General features: G+C 40.3%; 1 long non-coding RNA gene across 2 annotated transcripts in view; it reads left to right on the top strand.

Moving 5' to 3' along the window:
* The first annotated feature begins 16082 nt into the window (after positions 1-16082).
* The window catches only part of LOC138114799 (uncharacterized), a 48436-nt gene continuing 44150 nt past the window's right edge, over positions 16083-20368 (top strand). For both annotated transcript variants that reach the window (XR_011152816.1, XR_011152814.1), the window contains exon 1: positions 16083-16131. This is a non-coding gene — a long non-coding RNA (uncharacterized lncRNA). The remainder of the gene's footprint in view (positions 16132-20368) is intronic.

Genomic DNA, 20368 nt, shown 5'->3' with positions numbered 1-20368 from the left:
GCTGTATAGAGGTAAACGTAAGGTGTTCTTACTTTACATAAGGTAAAATTACATGCTTAGCAGGATAGCAGCTAAATAGCAAATTAATGCAAAATAATGTAATTGATGTATACAGAAGCAAAACAAAGATTCAGTCACACCATAGAAGCTACAATAAAATTAGGAGCAGTGGAATGAACATAAAAAGAAAAAGCCAATTTGAATATTACGAAAAATGTTCTGAACCGCCTTTAGCCTTTCAAATAACATCCCACGTGAGGTTGTGGGGGATTCTCGAAAATTGATCCTATAGGTATTAATTAAAGAGCCAATAAACCCGCAATTGAGAGCAATCTTATTGCTCCTGGAGGGATTGCCCAAATGATCTGTGCAATATTTTTTTGTCTCTATCTCCTCTGGCTTATGCAGATGAAAGAGAAAAGCAGAAGTGATGTCTTCAGCACAGGTGGTGACCTGACTGTTGATGAAACAAGTCCACCAACCCTGCAGATGCCAAATAGAGAAGGGCAAAGAAAGGAGGCACCTGGAGGGGGGAAGAGCAGAAGGCACAAATGCAGTGCCCTGCTGAGAGTGCATCAAGGGAAGAAAAGGCAAAGTGCAACAGGGGCTTTAGAGAGGAAAAGGAACAGAAACCCGCTTGGAGGTCCAACGTGTGCTCCTGTAGCTGAACCCACTGATGCAATGGCAGCTCTACAGCAAAACAACATGCAGTGCTTGGGGTCAAATGGTTCAGCAAAGTCCTTGGGTGCTACCTGAAGGTAATGGGGGTGCTTTATTTCCCGTGTTTCAGCTCTTTTTGCTGAATGGGCCCATGGACTGCCATGGAGGATCACTGGACCCCCATAAACCTCTGGACCTGCCTGTGTTTCCCAGCAGTGGGTACCTCTTCCTCAGGCTGGGGAGACCCGCTCCTGTTTTTATTCATCCTAGGATTTGATGAGAGCACTGTTGAAAGTGAAGAGCTGTTTTACAGACCTGCATACAAAATGTATCCATGGACATATACTTTCATGTATTTGAGGGAATCAAGCTGAGAGGAGTGAAGCTGAAAAGTGTTTTCTGAGTGTGTAGTAGTAAATCCAATAATATATTCCCAAATGTTGTGTTAGGTAAAAGTCAACAGCTAAAGTAGTCATTGTATCAACTGCTGGCTGATATGCACCTTGGGCTTCGGAGTTCTCAGTCCCACTGTAGAGGAAATTGTCCGTGTAGCCAGGAGCCACATGTCACAACTGAGGTGACTACTCCCCATTTGTGTGTCACATGTCTCAGCAAACACAGACATCTGCAAGATCTCTGTCTCATAACATGCAGCAAAGCTTTTTCCTGTGTAGAAATGGGATTTTTCTCTCCCTTAAGAAACACGAGGTTCGACTCCTACCTCGCACATTGTAGGAACTCCAGTTCCTGGGGAAGGGATTTCTGATTGGTTTTGTGTGCCCATGAGCCTGCTCAGGTGAATTGCTTGAGAGTGTGAGAGGGTAAAGCATCATTTTGTATAATGAACAAGTGGTTCATTTTGGGAAATGATGAGGCTGTACTATCTGTTCAATACAAGACTGTATTTTTGCAAAAATCTACGTGATTTAATCTAATTTTAACAATAAGTAAAGGAATTTAAAATGTAGCCCTTGCCGTTAACTGTTTGGAAATACAAAGAAAATTGCAGCTGTTGCTTTGCTGATTGATTAACATTGTAGTTGTTCTCCATATTTTTCAAATGTTTGTGGTCTATTTAATGCATCTTTACTTGTGGGAAGGTAACTTAATTGTTATAATGCTTTCTTTTACCCGAGCTCCTGTTAAATGGATGGATAATGCAAAAATGCTAACGCTAGTGCATCACTTTTTTTTCTAATTTTCTTCTGAAAGATGGACTCCTATTGATATCACTTTCCCTTGTAATCACATTGGCAATTGTTTGAAGGTGCGATGGGAAAGCTTTTAAACATGTGAATGTTGCAACTGCCTATGAGTATCAGTAGTGGAAGTGCTTTTGAGGTCATGCAATGAGTGATCAGCACTAGTACAAGGTAACTTTTCTGACCAGGCAGCAACTAATTAATGTTGCTTGTGCAATGAGAAATGGCTTTCCATGGCAACTGATAGAAATCAACCCAAAATGTTAAATCAAAGAATACTGGGAATTTGTCAAGCAAGAGAAGATCACAGATACTCTGCAACAGAAAAAAAAAAAGATTCAATTACTCAGATAAATGACCTTTGCAGGTTATTCATCTAGGTCCCATCAGAGCGGGTCCTCTAGGTTTCCTCTCTTGATACTCCTCAGAAGAAATTTACTTTGTTATTCCCTGCCTGATTGCTGTAGTCTTTTAGAGGATATTTGTTTTTAAGCCACAGCCTCTGTTATTTCCTTTTGCTGCCTGAGCTTAGTGAGAACTCTGTGCCTCAGACATGCAATAAAGCCCAGTAGCAGAGGAAATAACAGCGCAGTTAACCTCCTTAACACTGATAATAAATAAGCGCTAATAAGATATGTACCAGGGTGGCAATTGCCCTGACATAATGAAATGCACTAGTTTAAATGAGTGGTAGCTGGTGTCATCATGCTTTTCAGTAAAGAACCTATGCAGGCACTATATTTTCTGAGTAATTTATGTGTCAGGTTTTGTAGGCAGCTTAGCTGCTGTTAAGACATTAAGTCCAAATGGCCCAATTTTCGTAAATTCTTGACACCGAACAGAACCCTTTGTTTTTACAGGTGCCTATCTCTGATCCAAGCTGTTTCTTTAAAAATATTGCCCCAGTTGGGAGGGCTGAACATTCTTAGAAATCCAGTCTCTGTCTTCTCCCTTTTTGTTTAAACTGCATTTCACTGGATTAAAGCCAGCTCCACTGAGGATCTTGCTCTCCTCTTGCTGCCGTGACTCTTGATAGAACACAACATCTCTGCCATCAATTTATGTCCTTGCAGATCAAATAGCTCTCTTCATCTCACCCCACCGACAAGTTATCATGACAACTGCGTGGATATACACACTCTGGAACTGGAGAGGAAGTTTACTTCATTGTAAAGCAATTCTTCAGGGTGGCTTATTGAGGCATTTTGAAGGAAAGGTTAAAGTTGTCTTTGCAGCAGGTCCAATCCAGGAAAATGCAAAATGCCCCCCGTCAAATACATTGTCTCACAGCTTGGGCACTGCTTAGAGCAACTCGTGCTGTAATTGAATTTCAATACCTAAAAAAAAAAAGGATACTGAATAACCAGGAGATGTTTATAAGTACCAATATTAATTAGACAATCATGGTTTATAAAAGCCACATGAGGATGTGATTTGTGAATCGTAACTAAGTCTCAGGGATTGTGCTAATTTATTATGGTTTGGAAATAGAACTGTGAATTTGTAAGCATTGTGCCTCATTATTGCGATTATTATTTTTTTTACTCCACAGTTCCCTTGACACTTATTGTGTTACTAAAGACAAGAATAATAATTCTAGAAAATGGTCATGTTTTATCTCTGTAATATTGCTGGCAAATTGAGACAGCATGGTAGCGAAATCATAGAAGAAGTTTTCTCTGAAGTGCCCATGCCTTTGGTTTATGGAGCTTGTTAGATTTTTGACATTGCTTGGTTGCAAAAAAACATCTGTTCCTGCTTTTGGGAAATATTTGTAGCACTTTTACAGCAGGATTTAATTACTGCCAGTGAATGGTGGTTGAGTGCCATACAGTACTAAAAGATTTTTATCTATACTCCTCTATATCTATGAAGTGTAAATGACAAATAGGAACACTATTTAACTGTGACTTTAGTAACAAAGGCTACTTGCTGAAGAGCTACGTGGTGAGAGAGTTCAAATGTTGGTCAATACTCGAAGGATTTGGTTTCAGAGTTGCTCACAAAGTGATGTGATTTGTTTCATTCTGAGCTCCATACCAGAATGTAGCTTGCTAAATCCTAAAACTATTAGCCACAGTAAAATCTCCAACATGAACCTTGGGTGAATCTGAGGTACCGGGAACTTTCTGAGCAGATGCAGTCAATGTTGCTTATGATTTTTTAAAGTGCTGATCACTCTTGGCTCTGAACACTATGCTTTTGATGGAGCTTTGTTTTAATAAATGATTTTGTTAGGTTTTAGTCATCCATCTGCTATTTTGGGAGAGATCTTAGACATTTCTGTTATCATGAAGATACAACCTGATTTTTATACTGTCTGGAAAGGAAGGCATCTCAGTCCTCTAGAAATATCTAATGCATAAATGTGACTGATGGCATTTGATTGCAACATTTTCCCTGGTAATTAGAGAGAAGCACAGTACCTGAGGCAGCAGTAATGTCAGCTTTGGCTCCCTCCCTTCTCTTCAAAAAGTTTACACCACTCTGATTTTTTAAAGCCTGCTTTCTCTCTGTTCTACAAGAAAAAGAAGCCTTTTCCCACATCTGATGACTTCCCTCATTTGAGTTATCTGTGAATTCTCTGAACTCTTCGTCCTTGTCAATTGTAATAGCTCCAGAGAGAGAACCAACGGCAGGTCCTGCATTCTCTTGCAGAGTGTGTGTCTCCAGCTGAATAGCAAAGAGGATGACTTTGCAGGCATAAAGCCAGCCTTGTCACAGATGTTCGTGAAGCTCCAGTTTGGCCTGGGGAATCTTTCTGCTGCAGCTCCCTGCTCTACTCACACCCTTTTTGTATTTGCATGAGAAGGAAAGAGCCCAGCTTGGCTGGCGGGGGCAGGCCTGGGAATTTGTGGAGAAACTCTTCAGTACTTATGCATGGGACATTACATATGGAAATCACGATGTTATTACAGCTTATGAGAAACATTTATATTAGGGTGGCACCCACATATTCTGCTCTACAATTGTGTATGCAAATAAGTGACAAAGCGTTTGCAGTTTCCAACTGAGAGCCTATATTTTTTTCTTTAATCTGAGTCCTCATTCAGTTCCTGCAATGACCTAGCTGTGGCAAAGGTTCACACTGTGGTATTTGAAAATAGTTTCAAGCACCTTCAATGTATTTTAGCAATACTGACATGCCTGCACAGGCAAACAGACATAGTCTGGGCTTTCTTTATACCAGAAAAGAAGTGTATTTGCTGGTTTATTTTGTGTATAGTTCTGAAATTGAAACAAGTCATACCCCTGGGGACATCTTACATTATGTTTGCATGGGGCTTTTCTCAGCACAGACACTTGGAACCCCAACAGACACTGTTATTCTGGCAAAAGCTTCATGTGTCAACCCTTATTTTCTTTAAAAATTCTTGGAATTCAAAATCCAGTCATCCTGCCCTTTCCCTTGCTTTTGGCTCCTAATATCTTGCAGAAAGTTTGGTGATGGATTGGTGCATCTGGGTGTTTGTTACACACCAATGTGCAATAGCCTGTGCAGGGTTAAGGCTTCAGAGAGATGGAGAAATCCTCCCTCAGCTTTCTCCTGAGCCCTAGGAACTCACGTCACATTCATTAGACAAACTAGCTGGTCTAAAACCAGCATGCAAAACACTCTGGATTACTCTGACATATAAGTTTAGTAGCCCGTTCCCCCAAGGAGTGCCAATAACTCAACTTTTAGACCTCAAAGTAAACCTGGATTTGAGGATCCAATTTACGATGGCTTGAAAATGAATGCGGGGTAGTGTTTGGGAAGAACTGGGAGCTAAAGCCAACACGCATTTTGTTGGTTTAAAGTGGCAGGGCTGCCCCCTCACCTGTAATCTCTGCAGATTACCGGCTCCTGCTCCACTCACAGCCCTGACAATGAGCTGTTCATGGCGTGCTGATCTGGGGCAGGTTCAGAACAACTCACATTTCTGCTCAAGGTATATAATTTCATTGCTTTGACACAGGCAGGATTTATAATAGCAGGGGATGATGTTTCTTTCCCTATCTCAAATGAATGACAATTCTCATATTATCTCTCTGTTGAGCCTTGTTGCTCTCAATTCTAATGTGATTTTCAACCTTGCATATATCTATTTGCAAAAGTAAATGAGATATTTCCTTGTATGGATGTAGGCATCAGATGAGAAGGTTTACTAAGGTGGTTTTCAGCGTAAACACCCTGAATTCAAACAGTTATACAAAATGCCAGGCATTGTCAATCCACAAAGCTGATTTACTTGGTCTCTGAAACTTCACTCAGGAATTAATTAGGAAATTCCCAGTTTCTGAAGTAAGAGGAAATATTCCTTAATGTGTACCTGGTAATGTGACATGTAAGTCAGGATACCAGAACTAGGAATTTTGGCATCAAGATTACCACTTCAGCCTGAGTGATATTGCACCTGAAAAGATTTGTACATGGGGATAAGTCCTGGAAACATATTCAAATGTAAAGAGTTCAAAGACCTAAGTGACTGAGAAACAAAACCATGCCTCTGGTAATGTTTTCTAATGACTTAATTAGCTTCTCTGTTTAAAAAATATGCATTTTAGTTCTAGTTTGAAGCAACTGAATTACTAATTTCTAGATGTTGCATTTTTCTATGGCTCTTTTTCTGCTGTTATTAACACTAGATCTTTTTTTCCTGTAGGTGCTGCCTCAGGTATGTCTACGCATGATCCAAACTCATGCCTGCTTTTAGTGTAGACAAACACTGTTTCCTCTCTGAAGAAGGCAAACCCAGCATAAAGCAGAGGAGGATGCAGGTGCACAGGGGCTGGTGACAGCACAAATATACCTGAAAAACACTGCAGCCAGACCCAGCTCCATGCTCCCACCCTGAGAGCTCTGGGTATTTATTGCTTTTGCCTCTCCTTTTGCTCTGTTCCAAACATAGCAGCCCTTTACAGGTGAGATTATCCCCTGTGAAACCCTGCACAGTAAAAAACTCCTTTCCGTACCGCTAACAACATAAGTTTAGGAAAATGCTAACAATAATAGATTTTATTATGCATTCTCTAAATGGTCCAAACTCTCACATTGATTTTAATAGCTCTTTTGCCTGAGTAGTTGTTATGTGAGCAGGTTATGATTGAAATGGCCTAATTCTCCTTTACAGGAAATGTGTATGAAATAGAAATATCCACAGCCAAGTCATCATTACACGTGTGGTAGAAAGGGTTTGAATGTAGTAGAAGGTAATTCAGCATTAAAGGTAAAGGTGCTTCTCTTTTCATTTCCTTCCACCATTGCCTCTGCTACTTTTTACGGGTCTTTTTTCTCATTTCTTGTTAGCTTCTTCCAGGGACTGGAAGCTGAATGGTGATTCTGTCTACAGTTCTTTTCAGCTCAGATTATGATTCCATGCTGGTCAAAAGTAGTTGCAAAAATTCCTGAGTACACTAAGGATTTCCTTTTCTAATTGGAAAAATACCCCCTAAAACAAACTAGCTTAGAATCTCATGTCTGGTTACTCCCCCTCAAAGCCCTGACCTTCTCCAACAGACTGAAAAAAAGAGATTAAAAAAGTATGGAAAACGAACATTTATTCCTTTGATCCCTCAAGTTAATCACACCCTTTTAGATTCCTGAGGTTCATTTGGTTTTTTTGCAGCATTTGAACCAATATTCATAGAACAAACAATCTAAAGTTCTTCACTGAAGTTACAGATAACATTAGCAGATGTCTGTAGTCTTCAGCAGCCTCATCCTGCACTTTCAAGAACTAGACATATTGGTAGAAATGTCTCTCTGGTTCTGAGATATAAGATGGCACTTGTATCAATCAAGGAAGCACTTAGGAAACTGAAGATAATACTGTAGCTGAAGGATTTTTTTCCCCTGAAATTCTTGCTGCAGAAAAAAAGTACATTGAGATAAATATCCCAGTGTCAGATGCACACAAGGAGGCCTCTTTGTTGAACAACGTCAGTAGATTAAAGAAATAAAAACACACAGTGCTGTCTTTCCACTGTTACTCCAGTGTAATTCTGATATCCTTCACTTGGTTGGAAAGAGCCATTCCAGCTTTTTCAAGAACAGGACAGGAGAGTTCATTCCCGCATTTCTTAGAAAGAATTTTTTCGTGATATATTTATTGATATATATATATATAATATATATTGATATAAATTTTTTTTTTGGCCAGAATTAGAGTTTTGCTCCCTTGAAAACTATTTGAAGTCAGGGCATTACATTCCAAGCTACTAATTTGCATGTGTCCAGATACAACTAGGGATGACCTGTGTGTGAACCTGAGGGACAGAAAGGAAGGAGGGAGAGAAAGGGTTAAGAGAGGAGATGATCATGGAAATGGAATATCCTTGCCTGATCATCATGAGAGAACAAATTCTCCAGGGGCCAAGGGATTATCGTGTCTACAAAGGTACAATAAAGGGGGAGGCTGAGCTACTCATGGTGTCATCACCGCTGTAATTCTCAAGCCATAAAAAACCCCAGTATGTCATTAATTCAGCCATTCTGGTTGCTGTAGAGGTAATATTCCAGTATTGCTATTAATTCATCTTTTTACCCACTAATACATTATTTTCTGCAGGGATTCATTGTTTTAACCCTCAAAGTGAATTAGCCTGTGGCATATTTCAAAGGTTTCTGCCCAATTAAATCCATCCAAGGACATCCACATTACATCAGAGCCACTAGCAATACATTAGCAAAGATAAAACCCCCCGTCAAGAGGGTAGGATATCTTTAATGGGACTTTATCACTGAGACTTGAAGTTATAGATACGTGAGAAGCAAAATGTGCTTGGCAATTCCCACAGAGATCATGCACTCTAAAATTACCGCACAATCACTAACAGCAGTATTTGTCACACTCATTGCTTGTTAGTTTAGACCAGAATATTACTTCTGAATAAATTCTGATTTGCCACAGAAAATATATAAAGCAGTAACGTGTAACTGAAAATGATCATCGAACTCCAGTATTGCTGGGACTTGTTTTTTACGCTTGTGGGTGATGAAAGGTTTTTAGCTAAAATGAAAATAAGCATGTATAGTGCTGATAGAGAGAATGGGGCAAAGCAAAGTGGAACGGACACGATAGGAGAACTGGCTGAGCAGGGGCTAAGCAGCTTTGGTGAACCTGAGCTTGTCTGGGGTCTCAGTACCATGTTCTGCAGAATGCAGCACCTATATTGTTCGTGCTTTTGCATTATCTACCGTTTCCAGGCTTCCTGCTACTCTGGATTAGGGAAAGCCATCTGTGTAGAGACCTACCATTCAGTGTTTCTGTTCCTGAACAGCAGGCTGGAGGAGATAGCAATGGGAATCACAGATCAAACCCTCTGCTTTTCTCCCCTGCTCTCTGGGTGGAGTAAGCACAACTGGGTGCTTAATTTTTGCTTATCATCATTTTCAGAAACTGAGATGAGAGTGAGCTTTGGATACATGCACTCTTTCAAAATGTATCCCCAAAGTGTTTGTGCACCTGTCTCTTAGTCCCCTACCAGTTCAGGTACTTATCACTACTGGTGGTTTATGCAGAATAACAACTATTCTTATCCTAGAAATTAAGGAGAAATATTTCAGGATATAATCTTTTTTCATGGTATCAGTACCTGTTTGCATGACACTGGCATTTACAAGGATCTGACACTGCTCAGATGCAGAATTCTCTGGTTTCAGAAAACAGCAATGCAAAACATAAAGACAGGATAGATTTTTACTGGGTATTTTACCATACTAGGGAAGGCATTTAAAACACAAACAGACAACATGTAGCACATGCACTATTAAGCTTTTACAGGGCATTATTCCACTCAAGGGATGCTTGTAGTGTGAAAAGAGATAGAAACAAGCCAGGACATAGAGAGCAAGACAGATCTTTATGAGGAATTATCCCACACTGGGGAGGCTGCTATTGTGAACAGAGGGAAGAGAAACAAGGCAGGAGATAAAGATGAGAGATTTTACTGGCTTTAACGTCCGCCTCTGTGTGATCTAAAGCCTCACTGGTAGCATTGGATGAAGAATGCACACTGAAAAGCTCATCCTAAGATCTCATTCTGTTTTCCTGTTTGGTAATTGAGAAGGTCGAACTGGGCAGTTTTTTCCCCTACACACTTTGTTCTGGGGATATTTTTTGTCTCAGTCAATAGGATAAAATGACCAGTGAGGCACAAGTGAATGTACTTTTCAGAACTGATGTTTTCAGATGCTGTAAAATAGAGCTGTATGAAAAATAAAGACCAGTGGGATTTTGCTGATAAAGGGAGTTCAAGGAGAATAGTTACTAAGCTGAGGTCAAGATAGACAAATGGTTTCAGACAAAAGAACAATTTCAAAATGCCACTTTTGTTGTGAATTTAGTTGTGAATGAGAAAATGTGTTCTCTTAAATGTCTTAAAATAAAGAAAATTTATTTTCATCTTGACACAAAACACTTTGATGTTTAACAAAATTTTTTATTTTGTGAGATTCTCTTGAGCTAGAATTTTAATTTTGAATCATTCTGAATCAATTTTTTTTAGACTTCACTTGTTCAGACAGCAGTTGCAATCATGCAATTATTTGAGTAATGACACCAGTAAAGCCTCATTCCATATGGAGTATGGTCCAACAGTTTCCTGCACAAATATCCCAGTGTTTGGGAGGTGTGAATCCTATAGCTGGGCATTTATAAAATTTCTGTGCACTCCCTGTTGTCTAATAAGGAGATCCCACGATGTAGCCCTTCTCGGAATCAGGTCTCATCACATCGTTCTTTTCTCAACTTGACTGAAATCTGCAGGGAATGCTCTTTGGAGTTATATTACTGCGATAACAAATTTAGTTGAAATGAGACGATTATAATAGGAGTTACAGCAGGGAACAGAACAGAGCCAGCAGGTTCCTTCAGCCCTTTTTGCCCAAGCAAACCAGGTAATGGCTGCTCAGCAAGGCAGCTTCCCTGGGCAGCGTTCTCTGTGTGCCCTCCAGGGGTCTCTCCCAGTGTCTTGGGAGCCCTGTGGGAAAAGAGGTTGACTGCCAGTGGGGACATAGACCAAATAGTGTCACTGATCCACTGCCTCAAACCTCAGAGCAACAAAGTCTGCCCTGCGTTCCTAAGAGCAGCTGCATCCTCTTTAATGCATGGAGAGCTGTATCTCTCCGGCTGTAAACCAGGGCTGTTTGCTTGCTCTGTGCCATGTGCAAGTGCAGCCACAGTATTGATTATAAGATGCTCAGATATTATAGGAAAGAAGGTGATATAGGCAGCTTTATATGATTTAGTAGGCAGTGTGAATGTTTTAACAGGTTTTCCAGGTCATTCTGTAGCACTTAATAGGCTGCTGTGTCCTAGTGAGTCTACAATTAAAAAAACTCAGCAAAACAACAGGACCATACTCAAACAATCCAACCACATAAAAAGAAGAGCTCAGTTTCTCCTATTAAATTCTGTGGTCTAACAAATAACTGGTTTGGTGCTATGTCATGGCTGATAAACTCTGGGGAGCTTTTCCATAGAAAAGAGCGATTGTGGAATCAAATTTGCTGAAAAAGAGGAATGAAAACTCAAGTACATGAAAGTCACAAAGGTATGAAGAGTTAATTAAAGTGAGATCAAAACAAAGGGAGGAAATACAGAACATGACTTTTTCAAAGAAGTTGAACAAAGTCCTCAACAATTAAGAGTATAATAACAATATCATAAATAAGTATGAAGGAGGGTGGGAATGAGAAGAAAACCTGAAATGTGGAAACCAATCCAGCAGGTGGAAAAAGAACAATTGTTAGGATTTATGTGCCTTGGCTGGCACAGACTCACCAGTATGCAATTGCTAGTTTCTCAGACTCCTGTGATTCACTAATTTCTTCACTTTTTTTTACTTTCATTCTGGGGGGAAGAGCCTCAAACCATCATAACTACACCTTGAACAGTGTGGTTGATCAAAGAGAATTGGAATATACTAGAAATAGAAGTGAATTGCATTTCAGTATTTTTATCAATGTCACATCCCTCTGCTCAAGCGTTTGTATGCCACTGATCAACAATGTTTCTGTTCAGGCCATGTTAATGTGCATACATTTATTTCATTCTGCTCTAAATGGATCTATTTTGTCTTTTTTTTTTTCTTTTTTTTTTTTTTTCTTCCTATGATCCCTGCTTGTATTCCAGGAAGAAGAAACATAATCTCTCTTCCTTCATACAGACTGGTACAGCCTCCTAAATCAGGCTTGCTCTGAGAAGTCATCAAACTAAGAGAATATGACATTGTCCTAGCTAATAAAATTAGGGGAAACAAGGAGCTACATCTTGCATTCTACCTTGTAAGTGGTACAATTTAAGCTTCGTCAGGATTTTTCTGGCCTAATAGTCCAAGGGACTGCTAATGACAAAGAGAAACCTTTCATAGCCATGCCTGGCGCTGCTCAAGACCTGGGTGAGGCCAATTAGAGCATTCCCACCTGACTTGGAGTTGCTAGAGGGCAGACCCTGCCTCTGACACTGGTAAACCCAAACTGCTGAGTGTTTTAGTTTGGGCTACAAAATAAATTGTTTGCAGAGCTTTCTCCCAACTGTTCTGTTACTGACTTTCAAGTGTAAATAGATATTGAATTTTGCAACTGAGTATCTCACTCTTTTGAGCAGGCATATTGTCTGCAGGGGTACTCCTCACGAGAGCACCTGCATTAATATTCCCATGGTCATGAATCACATTCCCCGTGGGAATACTGGTGGTATCTGGCAGCCTTGCTTGCCTTCATCAATGTGTTTTCACCTTGGAACAGAGCGAGTGGCTGTCAGCAACCTCTGGGGGCAGCTGGAGGCAAACAGGAAAGACACCGGGAAAGGTGTGGTGGAGAAAGCCCCTGCAGTTTTCTGCTGTTGCTCAAAGGTGCTTTAAGCTGGAAGGTTGGTTGCTCGTGACAGTCAGGTGTGCACAAAAGCTTTGGCCAATGCATGGTTTTATTCTCTGGTGGTGCATAACCTGTTCATTCAGCAACTGGTATTTCTGCTGTCCTCAGATTCACATCCTTGTAACTAACACAGCTAGATTAGGACTCAAACTGTTAGGCACAGCCCTAAAAAGTCTGAAAGTCATGGCCCTAACAAAGTTATTTTACTGAGGTGGAAAAATGTTGTGAAAAAATGTTTCTGACCCAAGCCACAGTGTGACTGAAGGATACCTGATGTCCAGGAGCATCTTTCTAGGTCTGCAGCTGGCACAAACTGAGTTTCGGTTGTGTGAACTATTCACTCTAACGGGTGATAAACTCTTTGAAGGTGCTGGAGGTTGTGGATCTGTCTTTGCTGAAGCAGATTCAGGTGGCTTTTCAAGCAAGATAATTGAGTTCCTTTAGTAGAGAGAGGGTGGAAGCTGTCCAGCCCCCCTCCCCTGTCTGACTTGCCCAGAAGGCAGCAGTACTGTGTATGTACCTTGTGGGGCTGCTGGTACATCCTGGAGATGAAAGAGGGCTCAGAGGAGAGGGGCCAGGGTGATGTGAAACTCAGGAATAATACAGGGCATGACTGACCCCAGCTGCTGCAATGAGCTGAGTGTGCAATGAGCACAAAGGGTCCAGAAAGTGGGCCCTGTTTTAGCTAAACACCCAGAGTTCCTTAAAAGAGTGTGAGTGTCTCCCTGAGTTAGCCAGAGCAGTGTGCTAAATATGAAATCATCTGTAACATCAGCTATCTTTAAATAAGTAAATTTGATATGAAACATTACACCCTAAGTATGGAATATCTGAAAAAAACAGGTCAGAGAATACTGGACTCTGGTACCACTAGAGAAGCACGATGTGGAAGAGACCCTCAGCCCCCTGCTACTCTGTGATATATTATAATTATCCTGCCCATTATGCTTCCTAAGAGATGTTGTCCATGTCCAGACTAGATTGAGTTGTATGATTGTGTGTGTGGTTTTATTTAGCAAACTCAAGATTAGGCTTCTGGCTCTCTCACTGGTGGTGGGACAGAGGGGAAAGAACTCATTTATAATACCTGAATTTTCTAGTTATACTTTTTGGGCTGTGGTTTATTATTTTTTTTTTTTTGCACATTCTCTTGCTAATGATTACAATAATTTTTCTGCTCTGATAGGAAGGCATTTTTTAAGATTATTTTCCCATCTTATTTATTTTTTTTTCCTTTATATTAACTTGGTGCTGGGCTCACGAGTAAATCTGCCCAAAACAGCAAACAAAAACCTGAAAGTAACCTGTGTGCAAGGAAGAAAAGAAGTGGGCTTACTTATTTCCTTCTCCTGAATTCAAGCTAGAGCAGGTCTGTATCTCTTTACAGCACCAGTTCTCAGTACATCTGTTCACGTGGAAGACCTGTGAGCTAAAAGCGGGAGGCCATCTAATATTTCTTTCACTTCCAGATTTTCTCTGCTTCCAAATATCAATTGCAAGGTTTGTGTAGATTACAAGCATGATGAACTTGCAGTAGCTACAGTAAGCTTAAAATGTCTGTACAGGGATAATAAGGAGATTGTGAAAATCTGCTCTAGGAAGTCCTGGAGACATTTTCAGGTAATTAATGCAATGTGTGGAAACCTGAAATCATCACTGCTTTTTTTGTTTGTTTGTTTTATAAACTAGTAATTTATGAGTACATTATAGGAGCACATTAAATTAACCATTATTAGATGAGGAAATGTTAAGATTATTAAGATAATAAAAACCAATTTGTGTAGGGGGTTTTTGTGTATAACATGGGTCTCTTATAGAAAACCTATTATGCAGGAGGGTCTATAAATATTTGGGGGAATATTTCAGGGAGAAGCTAGGGTTTCAGGTTCTTGACCTTTTTTTTTTTTTTTTCCCCCAGCAGAAAAAGAGTACTTTATGAACAATGCTCTCTTTGAAACACAGTGATGTGATGTTAGGATTGAAAAAACTGGTTTCCTCAAGAGGATTTCAGGTAGTGTGCAAGAAGTTTGTCCATTAGTCTTTTGGGAGTAAGTTGTGGCAGCTGGAAGAACATAAAATTGGTTATTTGTTCATGTAACGATGGAAAAAACTTGCCTGTTTGCCCATGCTGGAAATGTTTAGCTATCATTCCTGGAAAGTTAATGCATCAGATTTTCTTCTGGTTAAACAGTGAATTAGAACTGTTTCCACTGACATTAAAAGGTTGACATCAGTGTAAGGGTACTGGAAATGAGATTAGACTCATTCCTAGTTGGTATCTTGATAAAGGAGAACATGATTCTGTAAAAATATTTACAGTAGGAGGTGGAGTATGTCTTTAATAGCAAGACAACGCGCTTTCACAGTGACACAAATCTTCGCAGACAATTTGTATTCTCACATTGTTTTAATTTTGCTCCTGTGGCTGTGACAAATGATAAGAATTTTATGACCACTTCAGGCAGAAATTATACAAGGTCAATAATTTCTCCATTATAATTTTATGACATCAGACACCCTTATAATCCTGCATCACATTAATTTAGCTGTTTCCTGGGCTGTTATCTGAGTCTCTGGTATTGATTCTTGTTGACCAGGTTGCTGCTGTGTCCAAACCCATTTTTTCAGATTAGCCTCAAGCTGGAGCCAGTTAAGGGGACCTTCATGACAAGTGTGTTTCCCATCTGGTAGTTCAAATGATCTCTCTTCATTTACTAATACCAAATACCAGGTCTTCGTGTGACTAATTCTTGTCCTTCAGAATTACTTTCATCCCACAAAACATGGCTGTCAGCCTAAACTTCATTTGATTCTTCTGTGTGATAGACTTCTTGGAGATGCTATATCCAACCAAAATGGGATGGCCCTCACACACCTCCCACTTTGGGAAGAAATAGTGTTTGCTTTTACATGACCTATGGGCTGAAAATATAACTCCAGCTTTGCAGAGAAATGCATAATTGCACATCCTTTGGCTGTATCAGGTTGTCTGCCTGTTGCTGAGTCAGAGGCATTGTGTTAGCATCTCTCACCTGACTGTTGTTGGAAATAAGAACCCTTTTTCAAAAGAAAGAATAAATTCCTGGTCCCCACACAATGTCTGTCTGCTGTTTTCTATCTTCCCTGGACTAGAGGTTGGAATTTTGAAATACCTTCTTTGGAAAGACTGTAAGTGATATCCCTCACTTTGTTGCTTGTTTGGCTGGTTTTGTGGTTTTTTTTTTTAATCTTCACAGTTTTTTCTGAGTGCACCACTAAGCCTTAATTCTCCTGACCAGGTTCACCTGAGACCTCCTCCCCTCCATTGGGCATCCAGGAGCCTTTTGAACTCAAACTGGGACTTATGTTCCTAGTGTGAGCTGGAGGAGCAGAGCCGAGCCAGCAGCACTCTGGTCATCATCAGTGGAAGTAAGGCAGCAGGTCTGGGTTCTGGTTGGGGTGGGAAATCTAAACAGCAGTAGCTCCTCAGGGGAGCAGGTACACACAGTCCCTGGGCCGGGACTGTGGGCCTAGGCCTGAGTTTAAATTATATTCCTGTTCCTTGCTGTATGGGCAGAGGGTGTGGGTGCAGGTCCTGGGTGAGGCTGGCTGGGGTAGGTAGGGTCTATTGGTGTGCTCAGGGTTCTGACTGTGGTAGCTAAAATGTGCATTTGTGTGAGCTTCTGTGGGGGTTTACATGCTGAAAGGGCATCTCTGTCAGTTTAAAGGTGATCCAGGCAGGGATGTTTCTGAGTTTCAGCTTTTTAGTGTCCAGGTTTGTCCTCTGTTTTTGAGCAGATTTTTTTCCAAAAATGAATGTGACATCTCAGAAAAAAAATTTGCATTTCACCTGGTTTTATCTGGGAGAAGATGATTTGCTGCAAAGTTATTATTAAACCTTTATTTTATTTAAAGTTGGACCAAATTCTCTTGACATACTAATCTTATATCCACCTTTGAGCAAAGCAGTTCTGAGCTTCATGTTTGTAAGAAAATCTGAAATGAGGCCAAGGCTCTGAGCATTTGTTTTCATCGCTGACATCTCACAGTGCACCATTACGTATCTGTGTATAGAATATCTATAGTAGTCATTAACGTGGGCTCATTACAGCCTGCCATCTGTAGTGGTGACAAAATGAGCTACATTATTGCATCAAAATGCTGTGATCTTGAAACGGTTTTGCCCTGTATCTTCCTCAAAACATGTGCAAAGCAGTCAGGGAAATTAACACTACAAGGAACTTTTCTTTCTTTGCATTTTCTGTTCCATTACTCTCCCTCAGTTCAAAACTTGCTGTAGTTTTTAAAATCCCCTCCAGGTGAATACAAGGAGATGTGCTGATCCCTGTCTCTTTGTAATTTTATTTTATTTAGAGTTCATCTTCATTTTGCTTTTTTTAGGTTTTTTTTGGCTGTGGGTGACAGATTTTATTGCTATCCCTTCTTAAGTGATGCTAAACGTTGCTCAGACTTTGAGTGAAGTGTGTACGATGTGCCTTTGGGTCAATACCACTCAAAAGAGAAAATACCTTGTAAGCCCCTGCTCAGACACAAAACAGTGCATTTGTTCAGAAAGGGAGAAAACATGAAAGAAAGCAAGGATAATGATAGAGACAGTTTCCGGGCATAAACAGGTAACCTGATCTTGTAAGATTGTGGAAGATTAGTGTTCTATCAAGGAGCAGAGAATTCCTTTTGGGAGAGTAAAACCGATGGATTAAGCACAGAGGTACCTGTCTCTGCTGTGCATGGCAACAGCATTAAGCGTTCTGCTTAGCAGGGGAATTAAGAAAGTGTAAGCTGTCCCTTTGTATGTCTTCTCTGTTGGCAGCATTGCAAGCCCCAACAAAATCCCGCTTACCTCAGAGAAGTTTACATCCCCATTGGTCTGGGGAAGTGGTTCACTCGGTCAGGGTCTAACAAAGGAAAAGTTTTAAATGCAAATTTTTTTTCCAAAGTGGTACTCAGAAATTCAGAGAACAAAACTCCAGAAAATTTTACCAGACCTATTAGTGTCCTGTCTTTGTTCCATCTTTCTCTCTATCTGTGGAGGTAAAAAAAAAAAAATCTAAGTTTCTTCTTTCATCACTTCTAACTTTTTTTTTCTTTCTATTTATTTTTTCATTTGTTTTTAAGGAGTCATATGCTCATTTTTATTCTTTTCCCCCTACTATACCATCCTCTGCCTTTTCTCCAAGAAGATGCCTCTCAGTCCTCCTGCTTTACCTGGAAACTTCTCTGTGCTTTGCCACCTCACTTCAATTTCTGCCTTAGAAAACCTTACTGAGATACACGTGACCGGAAGATGTGTGGGCAAAGGGAGCAAAGTAAATGTGTAGAAAGGTTAGAAGGCGCCTACTTTGGATTACTATCAGATCATACCCTACTTAAACAGCCTGACTTCATTGTAGTGGTGTCAAGATCAGGAGGGAGTGGATGCATCATTAACACAATGACTTTGATTTGATAAGGCTGACTTTTATTCATTATTATTTACGTGAAAGGTAACTGAGGCTTTAGGGATGCTTGTAGCAGTTAGTGCTGAAGATAAGTTACCTTCCTTGGAGTGCTTGCAACTCTCTGCTCATCACAAGCAATTTTTTCAGATGAAAGAAATTAAAAGAGACATAAGAAGATAACTTGGAATTAATTTTGAACCCTTTAAGTGAAGATTAAAGAGGGATTTTCTTTAAAACAATGTTGCCCCTCCCCTTTCCTGCCAGCAGGATCATAATGACAACTGGAATGTGTTTGTCAGTACAGTTCGTTGGTGGTGGCAAAGTGTGCTTGTGGGAAAGAACTGCAGTCTCCAAGATGCAGTGGGAGATGAGACAATTTTCTAAGCTTTAAAATGAGTTAAACGTGGAACTTCCCCATGACCAGCTCTTTGTGCATCTAAGAAAAGTGAGTGGCATCCCCCAGGCAGAGCAGTAACCAGATCCACTGACCTTTACTGTAATCTGGGTAATCATTGTTGATTGACCGTATGCTTTTAAAATCTGTGTCTTTTGACAGTATTGGAATGTCATTGGACCTGTCTCATTTTGACTTCAGAGACAGCTAATGGCTGGGATGCTTACTGGGGGATGTGATGGGCTTTTAAGTCAAATTCTTGCAGCCCAGCTGTAAATCTGTTCTTTCAGTTCTCAGTAGCTTTGGACCTTGATGGACATCTTTGGCCAAACTGGATTGAGGGATATTGGTTCAAAGGTGTTAAGCAGTGCTCAGAAGAGACCACTGCATGTCTCCCCTCCCTTGAAGCTGAGTGATTATAACTGGCATCTGAGCCATTCCAGAAAGCAGCAGCCAGCTGGGCAGTCATCACACACGGAACTTTAGTTTGACAGCAGCAGCTACAAATCACTCTGGTTGAAAATTTCACTAGGAACCGAGAGAGAAGGCAGGAGTGGTATGGAAAGGATGTGGAGGAGAGGGGGAACTGCTAAAGGTGGAGGACATAAATTGGTAGAAAACTTGTTTTACTTAGTTGTGGTACCCACAGTACAATTTTCTTGGCTTTTTTACTGTCATTTCTTAAAGCAATGTGAAAAATTGCTGGGGAATTTTTATAGTCTAGAAAGGGTTTGGTGTGATGTAAGGAGAAAACAGTGCACTGCAAATGTCCCTGCTGGAAAGTAATATCTTTTACAGGAAAGGTAGAGTTTGAATAGAATAAATTACAGTAAAACCTAAATGTAAGGATTAAATAGAGGATTACAAAAAATAATTGAGATGAAACCAACACTTCCACCTAAATTGGATAGTACAAGTGTGAAAATTGCTTATGGGGCTATTGATGGGAGTGCTTAGCCTGCTACAAATGCAAGTCTAACAGAACCTTTTTCAGTACAATGATGAATGGTCTCAGTTGTGACAGGACATTTACTTTTTTTAAGGTAAGTTGCCATAACTACAGGATGCATGAAAACCCATAAATTTCCTTATAAGTCTGTATTGAGGCTGGCAAATTTTATACAAAATGAGATTCTTGTGTGTTTGATCTAGTTCTTTGTGAAATAAATTGATGACAAAGAAGACATATCTAGAGAGGCTGGAGTGGTATTTATCTGTATTCTCAGGTTTTTCATGGTTGGGGGAGCCACTAGCTGGGCTGAGGGACACAAGTTACAGGATATTACTGTATTCACAGACCTGCTGGACTGGTAGTAACATCTCCTTCAGTGACACAGAACCATTTATTTATCCTGCCCACAAAATAAAGACTTTCTAGAAAAGTGCTCAATATGTGACCCTCCTATCTATCAAAATTGGAAAACCAGGAGGGTGACAGGGAGTGAACAAGCAGGTTCCCCTTCTGCTGTGCTGCCTGGTTTTGGGAGATATAAAAGCCCTGCCTTGCAAAGGGAGCACTGAAATCCTGCCTCTGCCACAGATCTTGTGAATGTTTAGAGCAAGTTATCCATCTCCTTGTGCCTCCTGTTAGTGCAGTAGAGGTTATGGCACTGCTTTCCCTCAGGAATGTGATGGTAAGAGCCAATAAATAGCCCAGACGAGTAGAACCTCTTGGCTGCCCTGAGGGAAAAGTTAGGGGTGAAAGTTAAGAAGCAGCCTTCAGACTTTTATGGTTTCATAGGAGGATTTCTTTCTAGGATAGCATACAGAGGTATCCTCTGTACTAAAGGGTTAAGGAATTGGACTGCTATCC

This window comes from Aphelocoma coerulescens, chromosome 9 (assembly GCF_041296385.1).
Source record: "Aphelocoma coerulescens isolate FSJ_1873_10779 chromosome 9, UR_Acoe_1.0, whole genome shotgun sequence".
Classification (NCBI taxonomy): domain Eukaryota; kingdom Metazoa; phylum Chordata; class Aves; order Passeriformes; family Corvidae; genus Aphelocoma; species Aphelocoma coerulescens.
Note: the sequence above shows the minus strand (reverse complement) of the source record. Positions and strands in the feature narration are given on the sequence as shown.